Here is a 12,930-nt window from a genome sequence, read left to right on the forward strand (position 1 = left end):
GGTCCGACAGCTCTGCCAAATCAATCCAACACATGCTCCTCATTTCATTATGTTTGGAACACATAATCTGTTATCATTGTTTTAAACCTGTATGGAAATGTGAACAATTTCGATAGGAACCTGCGTTTTGTCTTTTATCTTCTTTGACTCTTCCCTCCTCTTCTCCCATGACTGATTTTTCACAATCTGTTAGAGAGATCACAGAAGGCATTTCAGCTATGAACTCTATTAGTCCCCACAGGAGACGGTGAGAAAGAACTATTTAGACTTATTTAATGAATTACCTGCAGGTTTTGGGTCAGCTCTGCTAACCTAAAGGTGGTGTGAACCTCACTTTCCCCCTGTGACATCATCGCACTCCTTAGCTCCACGATGTCATCTCTGATCTTTTGCTCAGTTGCCCTTGGACACCAGTGATCAACACTGGCATTAGTCACCAAACGTCTTGCTTTCTGGGCCAAAGCTAAAGCGGAGGGGGTCTCATCATCTAGGAGACCTGATGGATAAAGAGTAACTTCTTTGTTCAAAGGATTACAGGTGAGTTGAGGTGACTGGGCCCAGAGGAACACTCACCTTGAGGGTGGACACAGTAGATGAGGACCGTCCTGCTGTTCCCTGTTAAGGCATCATTGAGAAGGCACGGGAAGATGTTTTCATTTGTTGTAGCTTCGGATTGAGTTTGGTCCATAACCTTCACCAGTGGGCTGACTCTGGAGAGGATTTGTGGTAAAAATGTATTAGACATAAAGGAATGTATGATTTGTGCATTATAATAATATTAATAATAATAATAATAATAATTGTATCAGTCGATCGGTCACATTTTAGCCATTTTTAAGCATTTTTCTGTTGTTATAGCGCCACCCAGTTGCCAATTAGAGTTAAATTTCTCCAGTCACCTTGAGGCGTCCTGTTCTACATATCTACCAAGTTTAATAAAAATCGATATGGCAGTTAGGCCTAGATAAGAAATTAGCTCTCTAGCGCCCCCATTTTGTTTGATGGGGTCAATAATGGAGGGGTCCCCTCAGATTATGTGTGGTCATATGCCTACAAAGTTGCGTGGTGATCGGTGAAACCCTTGAGATGTTATACACCTTTATGTGATGAGCCACGCCCTCCGCAATATTCATTGCCTTATAGAAGCTCAGTTTTAGTAAGTTTTCCAACTTTTGCCAAGAGGGAACTTTAGATATTGGTCCCTAGATTATGTTCACAGAGTTTCATGCAGATCGGTCAAACTTCCTAGGAAGAGATTGATTTGAAGTGTTTTTCAAAAAATTCAAAATGGCGGAAAATCTATATAACCGGAAGTTATGGGTTCTGAGGCAAATTTGTTCCTCATGAGGAGAGGCATCTCTGTGCAAAGTTTTATGTCTCTACGACATACGGGGCATGAGATATAACCCTTCAAAGTTTGCAATTTCAATCGGTTGCTAGAGCGCCCCCCTTTGGCCACTTGATGTAATAATGCTTCATTCGCATCCTCCCATGACCCTCTACCACTGTGCCAAATTTCACATGGATTGACCAAGTCAGTGAGGAGAAAAACGTGGAACAGACACACAGACACACACACACACAGAGTTTTTGTTATGTGAGATAAGATAGTTATGTGCTGTTTATGTTTCTTGAAATCTAATAAAGTTTGAAAAAAATGTTGAATGTTAAACACCAGATACCCAGAGCCTCCTTAAGCATGCCAAATGTGAAGGACTCTGATGTCAAACTATGACAGTGCACTTATTTTTTACTTATTCTCTCTAGACTTGAACACTGTACCAACCTTTTCACTGGCATCAACCAAAAGTCACTCTCTCGCCTTCAACTAGCTCAGACTGCAGCAGCTAGGCTTCTCCCTGGCTCCAACAGACAACATCCCATCACCCCAATTCTGGCTTCTCTCCACTAGCTCCCTATTTGATTTAGAATTGATTTTTAAGATTTTAATGATCAATTTTAATGCACGTCCGGGTCTGGTTCCAAGCTATATAGCAAAACTGTTGACTAATGTTAAAGTTAAAGTCCCACTGATTGTCACACACCTGAGTGTGTGAAATTTGTTCTTTGCATTTGACCCATCCCCTGAGGGAGCGGTGTGCAGCAGCGGTGCCGCGCTCGGGAATAATGTGGTGATGTAACCCCCCAATTCCAACCCCTGATGCTGAGTGCCAAGCAGGGAGGCGATGGGTCCTATTTTTATAGTCTTTGGTATGACCCGGCTGGGGATCGAACCCACGACTTCCCAGTCTCAGGGCACGCACTCTACCGCTAGGCCATGTGAGCAAAGGGGTAAAGCCACCTAGCAGCTTTATATTGAATGGTGTTCAACTATGACTGGTGAAGTTGCAAGCTCAACCAATAGCAAAAAAAAGTATGCCTTGACGAGACATTGATTATTGCTGTGTTTAACCAGTATTGTGCAATACTGGCCATGAAAAATACAAACTGTCCCCCAACTGGCTGGCAGTGAGTCGGGAGACAGGCATAGAGCGTTAAGATAAAGGAAAATGTACCAAAGATATCATACTTTGCAGTGGCAAGCTAGCACTAGCGGGCAAGCTAGCTTTCCATGTGCATCAAACAGGCACTGCCCACATTTAGTACGAATATCGCCTCGGCAGACGATAGTCAGTTGCCTACTTTGCTCTTGTGTGACTGTCCCCTAAATCTGAAGGTGACCGTACTTTTGCCATCAGGGCCCCTCGGCTTTGGAATGACCTGCCTGAGGAGATACAGTTTGCAGAATCAGTGATTCCTTTTAAATAATTTCTTAAAACCCATTTTTATGGACTTGCATTCATGTGATGTCATCTTAATATTGCTATCTACGCTATAGATATGATTAAGATCTTGTAGATGTTCCTGACTTCCATGGTATATAGCTTTCTTGATGCACTTTGTTTCGCCTTCCTGTTGGTGCACACTTTAAGTTTTTGGTATGTCTGTGTCCATGCATGCATGCTGTATAAAGATCTTCTCTGGTGTCAGATATGTGTTGAAACAAACATATATCCAAGTAAGGACAACAAAAGCTTTATCCTAATACCTAATTATACACTGTATACTACACCACTAATCTATTCAGCATGCTGTTTTTTTCCGGTAGTATACACAAAATCAATATACAAATAGGAAATGCTGTAATATGTGCACCGTGCAAAAGCAATCAACTTTAGAAATGCCACTGCCTCTTCAACTTAAGTGGCAGTCAGCAAAAAGTTTCCCCAAAACTTCAATAGTTATTTGTTTTGTTTCCTGAAGTGTTACTTTTTCACCACCACCCACATCCACCCACACACACATCAAGCTGCAAGACTCATTTAAGTGACTGGTAGTAGATATAATCAAATATATATGAAGCCTGACTGAAATAAAGTATTTCCATTGCAGATATTTCAGATTTCATTGAGCATAGGTTTGTTTACACGGGAAGCAAATGACACTGTCCTCATTGTCTGACTTGATTAATGTTTTCTTTTCACAGCAGACACTTTGACTTGTCATAAATTAACGTTGGCTTTGTTCTCACGTGTCGCAGTAAGTCATGACAGCGTGACAGTGAGCCAGCATGCACAATAACAGGACTCTGACACTGAAGCAGCTAAATGGAATTCATTCATCAGTAATGTGCACCGGTGATTTTTCTTCTGTGACTTGTAACAAAAGGCCAGCTGTAGTTCAAATATTTTTAAAGGCACACTTAACAAAGGTGTCATGTGATGTAACTAAGCATTTTCTCCTTCAGTAAAACTTGGTTTGCCACTGTCTTCTAACTCTTTAATTCACCAATGAATGAACAGCCCAACCACAGTCAGAGTAGTGCTTTACCACTTAGCTGAACATTACAGTATCAGCTTTAGTTCCTCTGGCCCGTGTAATGGATAGCTCACTGTATATGAGTATAATATGACTGACCCTCTGAGGTCAGTCCTGCTGGCTCCTCCTGCCAGACTGAACAGCTGCAGTCTGCTGCGGTAGACCTCTGACTCCACCTCCTGTGGATGAAGTTTCCACTCAATGGCCACAGAGAACAGGGAACTACATCTGAGGAAAGAACACACCACAAACACGAAGAGACAGTAACAGGTCCATTCATCCCACCTCCTCGTATCAAGGTCATAACGCGCAGGACAGGTCAACTTGAAACGACACCATGTAACACAAAGATAAATCTGCTCCGTGACAATCCAATCACTCATGCAACAGTAAGACACTTAGTGCTATTGTGATCGACCGTTGTAATTAATCCATTCAAAGTGATTCAGCTAATGGATTACATGGCCAGAGTTTATTTGGCCTGTTCTTTACCTGCTGGAAATGGAGCCTGCATTGGCCTTCAGTGTCTCCCTGCATGTTTCATACATAGTGTAGGCTTCTTCTGCTGAACACACGCACACCTCACATAAACCTCCTACAAGACTGAGAAAAAAAATTATTTGGTTTGCATCTCATACACGTAAAGGAATACCTTGAAAAACTTTGTTTTCCTCACACGCCTCTGGTCAACAAAGAATCAAAAAATTTAGTATAACGTTAGCTAAGACAGGACACGATTGTCAAGTTCAGCTCAGCCTCATCAACTGATCTCAATCAGCTGATGGAGCAGCTGATTGATGGAAGGGAGTCAGCTGATAGATCACACGATTCCTTTCTATGCAACCAATTGGCAAATCTCATTCAGGGCTCATCTACTGTTCCTCTGCAAGCCGCTTTGCAACCCACCTCCACCCCAGCTCCTCCTTTTCATGCTGTGTTTAACTTATCAATGTCATCTCTGTTTGTCACTGATGCTGCTCAGTTCTGTTCCTGGGGTTCTTTGCTGCTGGTCTCCCTGCCTTAGGCTTTTCATGTAGGCGCATGGAAGGGCAGAGAGGTGTGCTCTTTCCACCTTAGGCTTTCCACACAGTCGCGTGGAAGGGCAGAGAGGTGTGCTCTCTCCGCCTTAGGCTTTCTACACAGGCGCGTGGAAGGGCAGGGATGTGGGCTCTCTCCGCCTTAGGCTTTCTACACAGGCGCGTGGAAGGGCAGAGAGGTGTGCTCTCTCTGCCTTAGGTTTTCTACACAGGCGCGTGGAAGGGCAGAGAGGTGTGCTCTCTCTGCCTTAGGTTTTCCACATAAGCACGTGGAAGAGGCTTTTTGCGTAGGCCTGAGGAAAGGCAAAGAGGCCCCAGAACAGAGCCATACCGCCAAATAAAATACTGCAAATGGAAATAAAGTTTTGTTTGACTAAAGTGGTCCTGACTGAAATGGAGAAAAATTCTGATAATTGTAGTAGCCTAAGTCACTAGTAATTTTACCTTGTTGAACACAGGAGCTGCTTGTCTACCGCTTTCTCGATCAGTTAGTTTGTTTGTGTTATTGTGAGACTTTAATGTTTGAAAGGGTTAGTTCGGATTCACCATAGTTATGCAGTAATGCAAACAAACTACAGATTGAGGCAGTGGTAGACCAACAGCTCCTGTGTTCAGCAAGGTAAAACTACTGGTTTTGTTAATGGAGTCTGGCTTTGAGGCGAGCTTTAATGAGTTTTACTTCCTGTTCAGTTTCCTCATCGGAAAGGACTGTCTGTTTGGGAAGTACTGAGCATACGACTTGATAACTGAGACATGGGTAATACTGCACTATTGTGTGACAGTTTGTAAACAGATGAATTTTCTCAGTTTTTGGATTCTTTGTTCGCCATGGAAGCATAAGAAAACAACAAAGTTTCAAATTCAACATAAGACAGGGTGAATAATAAGCATACAAATGGCTATTTAAGGGGTGAAGTATTTCTTTAAATGTACAAATGAGGTGTAAGTGTGTATTTGTTGTTTACTGTATCTATTTCATCTGGACTCACCTTCCAAGGACGGGATGTGGAACAAGTTTCAGAGTCTGTCTATTGGGGCTCAGCAGATCCACGGCACTGCCATCTGGATAAAACTGACATTGACAAACATCAGAAGTTATCCTGTGCTGTATCATGTCTCATATGATTTATGGTGATGTTACTAAATAGAAGGACAAACCTGAAGGAACGACACAGAGATAAACAACTCCTCTTTCATTTGTGACAACACACGACCAAACAGATCTGCCAGGACCTGAGACAGAGCGAGGAGTAAGATTGATAGTGAACACATTAAATCTGTCACTGTTAAGTGTAGTTTTGTTTTGGGCTTCACCTGTTTGATGATACTTTGGTCGATCAGAGTGTTAATCTTCTCTGCGGAGGCTCCACATACCATCAGTGCTCCATTATAACCACTGGATATGGACTCAGTGAGAGGCTGTAGGAGCTCAGGGTGGAAACTCTGGAGATTTATAATCAGATTTTTAGTTTACAGACATCCAGAAATTTGATAATGAAAAGCTGTAAAGATGCATAATTGAGTATGTTTAAATTGGAAGTCAGAAGCTTTTTTTTTTTTAGACCTGTATGTTGTCCACAGTCACAACGTGGTCAAAGGAGAAGGACTTTGCTTCCTGATTGGAAAACACATTAATAACAGTGAGAGACTTCAGAGAGCAAATTGTAGAATGTCAAGTGGAACAAACTCAAATGTTTTACCTCATCCTTTCCCGATTTGTAGTCCACACCACGTCCTCCTTCACGAATAGCCACACAGTCTTTACCCAAACACAGAAGAATATTTAAACACAATTCCCCAGGGACAGTAGAGCAGATTTCTTTCTTTTACAGATTTCACATGTTTGTCCTGGCTTTACCTTGGACTGCAGTGAGTACAACTCCCACTCTCACTGTTTCAGCTCCCTCACACAACTATTGAAACATGGAAATCGGTTAAAACAAGCCAGTCTTAATTCCTATTTTTTCCATTTTTCCCCCACACTAATGTGGTTGTAAAGAGACAGTACTTACAGGTGCATTCATGCTCTCAGTGGCCATCCCCTCGGCATGTGTACCTTAGCCACTGGGTCACCTGGATTTCATTACAACACGCTGAAATATTAATGAGACAGAATCTACTTTCACTGGTCTGGGTGATCAGGGTGTGCTTACCAAGATGGACATAAAGGTCACAACTGGGAGGATTGATAAGCAGGAATTATGAAATGATTTTCTTCAAACATCTTTATTATGTAATTTTGGAATATGATACAGAAAAAGATCAGACCGATATAACATTAGTATGAATTTGTCAGATTTACTTGATCAGTTTAAATCATAAGATACACAGAGATATTGTAATAAGCAATGATGAGATTTTAAAAAATATATACCAACATTTTTATTACTTTTATTAGAAACTGATTGATCCTTTAATTTTACATCTAATTACTCACAAGTTTGCCACTTTCCAATATGGCACCCTTTAAAAAGTGATTCTAAGCTGTAACTAATGACCATTAATGATTAAATCATTTATAATGCTTTATAGATCAGTTATAAACCATTAATACAAGCAAATTAAGGGTTGCCAGGTTGCAAAAATGCCTTTTCCTGGTGGTAATAGTGCAGTTAGATCTTAGATCCTTTGGGACGCTAAGTCATTTGCAACAGAGTCTCCGGAATAGGTGTTGCAATTGTACCTTTCTGCAAACCACAGATATGTACAATTTGTATGTTGTTATGTAGCGGATATGTTGAAACTTTATATTACTTTAAGTGTTAACAATGCTGTGATTAACATATTGTTACGTCTAGGCACAAAAATCACTTGGTTAAGGTTAGAAAAAGATCATGTTTTGGCTTAAAATGCCCCGTTTGGTTCCACAATTGCAGCTGGAAATGCTGCTGTCTTACTAAAAACAACCAGATTTGTTGTTTGTTGGTCCTGAATGGTGGCTGCAGGAGAAACTAAGCTCATACACCTGGAATCAGAACTACAACTCTTAGGAAGCATTGATATAATTTGCATGAAATGTACAAATGTGATGTGTCTGTGGTTTGCAGAAATGTATATGGCAACATGTTCTTCTGGGGACTGGGCTGTCATGCTGGCACTGGCCCAGAGGCCCAAAGTGCCTGGCAAAATGTCACTTAAATTAACATGTACGGACCAGGGAGAGACTCAAAGTGACCACAAAGAGATGCAAAGGAGCTGCAAAGAGACACAAAACAACCACAAAGAAACATGAAACAACCAAAAAAAGACACAATATAACCTCAAAGACACACAAACCACTACAAAGAGATGCAAAACCACCACAAATTCTGTGTGTCTTGATCCTATGTACGAGAGGTGGTGGGGCCCCTTTGCATATCTGTGCCCAGGGGCCCACTCTGTCTCATAATCAGCCCATATATACAGTCCAATCAGCAAAAGGGATTTTTTTTTTTTTACAACTTAGCAACCCAAAAGTTGTTCTTTTTAATGGCATGTAACTGATCTGTATGTTTTAGTAAATAATGTATTAACAAATAATAAAGGCATTCGTCTAAACCCTTTATAAAGGTACTAAAACAAGATAAGATTAAGGTAAGATTAGCCATTATTGCCTCCCTTAAGAGAAATTTGTCTCGGGCATTTAGGAGAACACAGGCGACGTAACAACACACAGCCTCCCTATATACATAATTATCCGTATACATGTACAATCAAACTAACAAAGATGCAGTTTGCTGCAAACATTAGCAAAAATAACCAGGTGTGACAACAAACCCATAAAGAGTGTCAGACAGAGAGGAGAGCTATGGCGGCGTGTCCCAGCAGTCGGCGTCACGTGCATTTCAAGAGACAAATCCTTTATCTGAGTGGTTATTTGAGTGGTTTTCTGAGTGGTTATCTGTTGGACCACTGGTCTGGCACACAGACACTCTTGTGGGAAGTCCTCCACAAACACAGTGTCTGCGTTGTCCAGGGAGATGATGACCTCTTTTCGGGCACAGTCACACTGATAAGGACTTTTCCCTCCGTAGAGAAGCTCAAGCTGCTCCAGTGTGCTCAAATTGGCACCTGTGTCTTTTATCAAGATGTCAAGCTGGTTACTGTCCACCTTTAGCTCCTGGAGATGAGACAGATTACGCAGAGAGTGGAGACGTATGTGACGGTTATTAGACAAATTTAGCTTTCTCAGGGTCTGTGGTGGGCAACTGAAGGTCTCCAGAGAATTATAACTCAGATCCAGTTCTTCCAGAGATGTAGAGAGTAGCGAGTGAACCTCTGTGACCCTTGAGTGGGAGAGGTTGAGCATCGTGAGCAGGTTCACCTGGGGGCAGCGTGAAAAGTCGATGATTGAGAAATTGTTGCCGCTGACATCAAGTTCGGTGAGGGCAGGGGTGAGACTCAGGAGCGTGCAGAGAGACAGGAGGGAGCTGAGGTTGCTGTATCTCAGATGAAGAGATTTCAGGTACTTGAATGAAAGAGAGGGGCAAGTTAGGATTTTCTGCAGGCTGGTGAAAGAGAGGGGATTCTCTGACAGATCCAGGTGAGCCAGGTTTTCTACTCTGTGAGCCCAGCTGCAGTCAATCTCTACCAGGCCAGAACGAACAAGAACAAGAGATTTCAGGGAGCCAAACAACCAGCGGTGGAGCTTCTGGAAGGAGGGCTGGAGGAGAGAGGGGTCCACTGTTACATCCTCCAGCACAAGGGCTTTAACTGTAGATGCTTCCAGAAACTCTGGATGCCCGGAAGGCTGGACAACTTCCACAGTGGATGAAATTATGCTGATTGTCTTCAAATTTAACAGGGACAGAAACGGGAGGACTGCACTGATGAATGACGAGGAAATTCTGACGTTATTAAAAATGAGCTTATCTATCTGGATGAACTGGAAAATAGTCGGATCCAAATTTAGATCCATCTCAGATACATCCAGTTTGCCATCTCTCAGCTCCAGCTCTACAGCACTGAAACAATTCAGAAGGCTTTGTGGGTAGTGGATAACCATAACATTGCACACACAACGAGTCAAATCCTCACTTGAAATGCAAAGAGAAGCATCTGCTCCTGAAGTGACAGTGAGCCCCAAAAGCAGGAGCAGAATCAGTCTCTGATTCAGTGTCATGGTAGCCGGGAGGACTGTCAGCAACACCTGAAAACGTCAAGATCCAGAGAGGACAGAATATTATATTTCATGGTTTTAGCAGAAAACTGAAGAATGAAAGGCATCCTAGTAACTTCAGAAAGATATCAAATTTAAAGTTGACCCTCTGGAACCTAAAGAAACTGCTTATATACCAGATTTTTGGTTCATTTCTGACATTGTTAAGGAATAAAACAAAAACAGAACATTTTACATTAATAATATTTTCTTAAATTGTCCATATTGTTTCAATTTTCAAGTTCAAAATTGTTTAAAACTCCCTGTTTTGTCAATGATGCCATACGTGTCAAGCAGTGTTAAAAGCTGCTCAAAATGTCTGCTTATCTAAATGGAAAACTTCATAATATACACGTTCTATAATCTCCAAAATCTTAATCTATAACTTGGCCTAAAAATGCACCAAAAACACTAATTCAACAACATATGTCTTCAAGTTAAACACTTACCCTCCGCTCAGCTCAGCTTAGCTGTTGGTAATGACCATCAACTGTTGACTCCCTTCAGTGTCTTTATTCTTTATTCTTACCTGGAACAGGTCTCTCTTGTAAATGAGACCCTGGGTCTCAATGAGATTTTACCTGTATAAATAAAGGTTAATAAAAATAAATAAATAATAAAAATTCTCACCTGACTTCTGATTTTCTGCTACAGATGTTCCCACTTCCTTTCCTCTTACTCACATCTCTAAAAGAAAGAGGAAGGCCCATGTTCTAGGACATATCTACTTCCTAAAAGCAGTTAATTAACTGTACCTGTCTGATCTTTGTGTGCCATCAACACAATGGTTTTCTTCTTTGCTGAACAGATCGTGGTAATTTCATTTAATTGATTTGATGATAGGGTGCAGCAGTCCGATCTGACCAGGCTGACGGCGAAGGCAGACAAGGTCAACTCATCCACTTTTAATGGAACTCCAGATGCTCCCTTTTAGTAGCAGATATAGGTATCCTGAGATTAGAACTAGCCAAGCTGAAATGTCATTTATTCCTGTAGCAATTCAACCCAACAAACTGCTGTAGGTCGCTGGGCATTATGGGAGGTTGTGCTAACTCACAGATGCAGATTGTGATCATGGACTTTGGTTGCTCTGTTCTAGCTGTGTTTACATTATGTTTATGTAGTTTACTGTGCTGTAACATTGCCCCTTTGGGGACATTCAAGTTTTCTAAGTCTAAGTCTGTCTCCCCTTAATGATAATCTTAGAAAATGTATGGGGAAAGAGGGAGGGATAGGTAGTTGTAAAAGCATGTACAGAGGAGAATAAAAGCTCAAGGACTAAAGGATGATTAAATAAATGAGCTATTGAAACAGTAAAGGGACAGTTCACCCCCAAATATAAAATACATATTCTTTCTTTTACTTGTAGTGCTATTTATCAGTCTACACTGTTTTGGTGCGAGTTGCTAAGTGTTGGGGATATCGGCTGTGGAGATGTCTGCCTTCTCTCCAATATAATGGGACTAGATGGCACTCAGCTTGTGGTGCTCAAAGCGCCAAAAAATACATTTGAAAAACTCAACAGCAATGTCTCTTTGCAGAAATCATGACCTGGTTACTCAAGATTATCCACAGACCTTGTTGTGAGCAGTTTCATGTAGGAACTATTTTCTTTCTACCAAACTACAACCAAAGAGCATGGATACCAAGAGGCGAAGCTCCCTTGAATTTTTGCCAACAGCCACTAGGGGCGCTGCGGTAGCGCTGCCGCCATATTGGACTGTTGAGCTTGGACTGTTGCGTCTAGACAACATGCAAGATGTCAAGGAGAGAAGATGAAAAAAGTAAAAGAAAACAGTGTAGTGCAATTAACTGCAACTATCAGTGGAACACCCCGCACCTGGCCTTCCACCGTTTCCCGAAGGATCCTGACAGGTAAGAACTCCTGAGGTGTAAGTTTTAAAGTGTTTTAATATCAATTTAATATGCCAGTTTTGGAGGGAAGATAACACTTATAGAAGATTAACTTAATTACTCCTTCAAAATCACCCCATAAGCCAATCTACCAAAAAAAAAAAAAAAATATATATCATATTAAAATAGCCTATATATTATTATTATTATTATTATTATTATTATTATTACTGTCCCCTTACTGTACAAACTGTAAATAAATCTTTATTCCTGACTATGTGACGTCGCCATTAATGTGTTTCTAGTTAAAATATTTTTTAATTTTTGGTAGATTGGCTTATGGGGTGATTTTGAAGGAGTAATTAAGTTAATCTTCTCATAAGTGGATGTAATATGTAGAGATGCCATCTAGGCCGTTTTTCTTTTTTTTTTTTTAAAGTCTATATTTTGCTTTACAAAAACGTGAAAAAGCAGCTGTGACCAAGCTATCACGAGGTGAGTAGCATTGTAAGCATAATTAATAGCGATATACTTCAGTTTGTCTGTGTGTTTTTGTATGCAAGCGGGTCTACTGCAGTCTGCTGACAGTCCAAAATGGTGGCGGTAGGACGAAACCATGGGCGAGTCTGTTGCTAAGGGGCGTTCTATTGAGCTTCGCCTCTTGGTATCCATGCTCTTTGCTACAACCGCACACTGAATCACTGCGAAGAAGGAAGTGTGCATCTATTGTTAGCTCTCCTAGCACTACTGAACCAGCTAACGTTACAGCTCAGCCGAGGTGGGCGTAATTGATGTTTATATGGTGCATAATCAAGAGCATGTGCTTCCTGTCCATGAGTAGATGCAGGTTCCTGTTGCATGTTGATACATTTGGCAGGTGTAGCTCAGTAGAAGGAATCTGGTTCCTACATAACTACTCACAACAAGGTATGTGGATTATCTTGAATAACCGGGTCTGGAAAGAGACATTGCTGTTGACTTTTTCAAATGTATTTTTTCATGCTTTGAGCACCACAAGCTGAGTGCCATCTGGTTCCCTTATATTCAAGACAAAGCAGACATCTCTACATCCAATATCTCAAA

Source organism: Epinephelus moara, chromosome 4, assembly GCF_006386435.1.
Source record: "Epinephelus moara isolate mb chromosome 4, YSFRI_EMoa_1.0, whole genome shotgun sequence".
Lineage (NCBI taxonomy): Eukaryota > Metazoa > Chordata > Actinopteri > Perciformes > Serranidae > Epinephelus > Epinephelus moara.